Raw genomic sequence first — 4,218 nt, forward strand, 5'->3', positions numbered from 1 at the left:
TTTGCAGGAAGGCCACAATTGACCTCTACAAAGTCCCTAGTTAAGCAAGTCACTTCAGGGCAGGAATATTTTACCAGTTGGCTCGCTGTTGGCTCGTAACTTTGCGGGCCAGTCTTGGACAAGGACTGGACTCAGAGACGAGGGAAGTGAACTTGGTAAGAACAACGCCAGCGTGCGCCCCTGCGCCCCGCGGATAACTGCGGCTGAGTTAGGACACTTGGACAGAAGAAAATATTAGAACCGTGGCATGGAGGAAGGCCGGCGGCAGAGGCTGTCACCCAGGCTGGCCGGCGCCGCCCCGCCCCACCCTGCAGACCGGCTGAGTTCCGGGCGGCGAGTCCCAGCGCCCGCCCTTCTTCCGCGGCCCCAGCTGCGCCAGCTGCGCGGGGACCCCCGAAGTCGCCGCCGCCTCAGCGTGTGTGCCCGCGCCCCAGGCCCGCAGGTAGGAGCTGCCGGGGCCAGGCTTGCGGGACTTCTGAGCCCGCAGGACGTCCGCGGCCCTCGTGCTTCATCCCGCCTCTCTTGCCCCTCTCAGCAACCCGGTCCCTGAAGTTCCCCTGGGAACCCTGGAGTCCCTCCCATAGTCTTAATTCCTGCAGTGTCTGCGGTGGCAAAGAGCGGCTCGCACACTGACCGCAGGCGAAGACCGCTTCCAGGAGCGCAGAGTCGGGTCAGCTGCTGGTGCCCTAGCCCCACTCCATTCTCAAGTCCCTGCAGATCCGGGGCGTCCTCTGAAGGATCCACCCCACCCCACCTCCTCGGGTCCCGGGCGCAGTAGATCTGTACGCTCCCGCTAGATCGTTCCCGCGCTCCCTGAGCTCCTTAGCACTGTGGGTTGACCGGGATGGCGATGGCACCAACATCCCGGACCAACCAGGAAGTGCTGCATTCCAGAGGCTTAGAGTCCAGCTGAAGCACAGTCCCGGGCGCCGAGCCACACAGCTGCTGCCTCGGGGCCAAAGATGTGCTGTGCTGAAGTGGAGGAGGGACAGGGGTAGCAATTAAAAGCAAGGCCTGTGTTTGGCGGTTGTTATTTTAGCTCCAACCCAATTCGGGTCAGGGAGTGAGGTTCTCTAAGCCGTGGGACAGTTTGTTTGAAACAGTCTTCTGAAACCCAGGCTGCACTCAAAGGCTATGTAGCCAAGGATGACATTCCTGGTCCTCCTGCTTCCATCTCTTAAGTACAGGTCAGGACTTCGTAGAATTTGGCCAGCCCTTTTCCCCATACCCTAGGGCTACATGCCACACCTAGGTTTGCCTTCCTCACCCCGCCTCCCAATCTCAGATCGCTGCCAGCCACCTTCTTTCATGAAGTTCAAAACATAATCCCAAGGACCACAGGAGCTTCTGCATTCGACCGTTTCTAGGTCTTCCCACGGGTCGAAGAGAGCTCTTAGCCAGGCCCACCAATTTCAGCTTGGCCAACTCCTTATGACCTTCCCAGGGGCTCTGGAGACTAGCTACCCAGAAATTTCAGAGAGGTATGTCAGAGGTGCTGTCAAGGAAGCCTGACGGGTGCAGAAAGTCTAGTTTGAACTAGTCTGTTCTGCCTATTTATGCAAGAATCTCTTTCCATAGTAAGTGCTTTGTGGCCCACGAGTGAGTTTGTACTCAACTGTTTAGCTTGAATTTGTAAGCAGCCTTTAAATGGTGTGTGGGGACCTTTTAAATGGTTATGTAAGCGGGTATCTGAATTTTTATGAGCCAGTACCATTAGCTTTTCAAATAAATAGTGCGAGTGGAGAAGGATTTTAGGAGATAGTGTCCTTGCTGTGTTGTTCCTGGCATCAGGGTTTCACACACACTGGCGTTAAGTTCTCTACAGGCTCGTTTAGGTTGATTGATTCACTGATAACTAGATGAGTACTGTCTAGTTAATGGACAGCCTGCTCATCGGACCTTTACTGAGAATGCATTTGTGTATGGTCTTAGTATGTAGTATGAGTGCTCTTAGGTAACTCTATGAGAAAAAACATTACAGTGACAACTCGCCTATCTCTAATTTCGACATGTTTTAGAGATGTATTTTATTTTTAATGATGTGGATGTGCTAACCTGGGTGTGAGTACATACATATGGTGCCTAAGAAGGCCAAACTGGGCGCTGTGAACAGGACTCAGATGCTAAGGAAGGGCAGGATGTGCTCCTAATGGCTGGGCCATCGCTTTGGTCCCATTTCTACCCTTTTAATTTTTCTTTTAAAAATTTAAAATTTTATTTTTATTTTCTCAAAATAAACACGTGACTTTGCCATCTTAACAATTTAAAAATATACGTTTGATTGCACAGCTCTGCCAGTGTGCTACCATCTCTCGCAGTCCATTCCTAAAGGATGGCTTGGCTTCCTTACAAGGTTTAATAACACTTTAGTAATAAAGACTACATTACAAGCTTCAGTTTTCTCACTGAGTAAAGTTGGATTCTTTTCTCATAGCTTTAAGTAAATTTGACATCGTCTTTTGTATGACCCTGGAACTCACTCTGTTGGTGGACATTTCTATGAATTATCCATCTTTCTGCCTTTGCTTCTACCTTCCAAATGCTGGAACTGTAGAGCTGCGCTGTCATTCCTAGCTCAAGAAAGACACTTTTTTTTTCATATAGCTCAGGCTAGCCTCTCTTGAACTTGCTAGGTTGCAGAAGGTGACCTGTGCTTTTGAACCTCCTGCCTCCACCCTGACCTGAGTGTTGGGATCCCATGCACACACCACCACACCTGGTTTTGTGTTGTACATGTTAGGGGTGCACTCAACCAACTGAGCTACACTGTCAGCAAGAAGTTCACTTTTAAAGAACAGACATAGAAGGCATAGCCAGATAGAGGGCGTCTGGTAAATTTTACCTCCACAGGTTAAGGACACCTATGTGAGGGACAGTTGATAAGGTGGTTTGGACTTGTAGTGGAAACACTTTGTGAGTTTAGCTGTCTAGAGGTACAAACTGAGAAGGGGGTTATTCTTAGTGTTCTCTCCTCTGGATATGTAACAAACAAAAACAAACAAACAAACACAATCTCAATGCTGTCCCCTTTAGCCGTACAATAGTACCAATCAACACAATGAGTGAGCCCAGCTAAAGACATGTTTTTAGTACCCAAAGACCTTTCTGACCAAGCAAGTGGCTGGGTTTAGCAATTCCTTCTCCTCGCCAGCCATATGCTAAGGATCAATGGACGGAACACATGAGATATGGGTCTTTAACCTGTAGTTAGATTGAGTCATTGTGTACAGGAGAAAAGCTGGCATACGGGAGGCTGAGTTTTATGCTTACAGTCCTTTAAGTCCCGAAAGCACAAATAGAACGTATTTGCTAGGGTGTGGTTAAAAGATGTTTCAGGGTTCAGATGAGAAGCCTAGCCTCAGCTTCCTGTAAGCCTGGGACTTTTCTGATTGGAAAGGCAACCATACGGATTGCATCATATGGTTCAGTGGGAATGTGTTTTGATGCTGTGTTTTCCCTGAACTCATAGTGCGGTATCAAATCTGGACCCCAGATGTTCTAGCTATGTTATGCATATGTTATGTTATGTAACTGTTCCAGAGGACCACACTCTTCTTTCCTATTGGGAAATTTTATCAGGTTTTTAGATTTATTGAATAAGCATTATAATGACAAAAATAAGATGATAGATTGTTTATTTAATCAGCACTTACTTGGTGTTCACTTGGTTTTGGATACCATTCAGAGCATTCTACAGATGTGAAAAACCTCCTTTATGTATATGAGGCTGTGAGAGGCATGGGAGGTCAGGGCATGAGGCAGTGCTGGGCTGCCAGCCCTTGCAACCTGACCCCTAGAGCCTTTGTATTTCTGCCTCTCTAAGAAATTAGTCTTGGGATCTACCTCCCTAACCAGTGACCTTTCTACATCATTGTTCTTATTTTGTCCTTGTCCTAAGGCATAAATAATGTGTCAAAATTGCAAGCATCATGAAGCTTACACAGTTAGTTCAACTCCTTCATTTTTTTTTGAAGAGGGAGGCAAAGTGGATTGTGGTCATGTTGCTAGTGGGAGTTTGTGTCTATGGCTGAGCCAGGATTTTCTAACTCTTGGCTATGAGGAGAAATTATCTAATGTAATCTATCATCTATCTATCTATCTATCTATCTATCTATCTATCTATCTATCTATCTATCATCTGTCTATAATTTATGTATCTATTAACCTATCATCTTTCTTCCTTTCTTTCTTTCTTTCTTTCTTTCTTTCTTTCTTTCT

The 4,218-nt window shown here is 47.2% G+C and overlaps 1 protein-coding gene across 3 annotated transcripts in view; it reads left to right on the plus strand.

Annotated features, from left to right (window-relative positions):
* Nucleotides 1–354: 354 nt before the first annotated feature.
* Pld1 (phospholipase D1) overlaps nucleotides 355–4,218 on the plus strand; it is a 185,426-nt gene continuing 181,562 nt past the window's right edge. For 2 of the 3 annotated variants that reach the window (XM_029537927.1, XM_029537929.1), the window contains exon 1: nucleotides 377–442. The gene's annotated coding sequence lies outside the window, so the exon portion shown is untranslated. Of the gene's footprint in view, nucleotides 443–4,218 lie in introns of all 3 variants that reach the window. The other variant, XM_029537928.1, reaches the window with a different exon arrangement.

This window comes from Mus pahari, chromosome 4 (assembly GCF_900095145.1).
Source record: "Mus pahari chromosome 4, PAHARI_EIJ_v1.1, whole genome shotgun sequence".
NCBI lineage: Eukaryota > Metazoa > Chordata > Mammalia > Rodentia > Muridae > Mus > Mus pahari.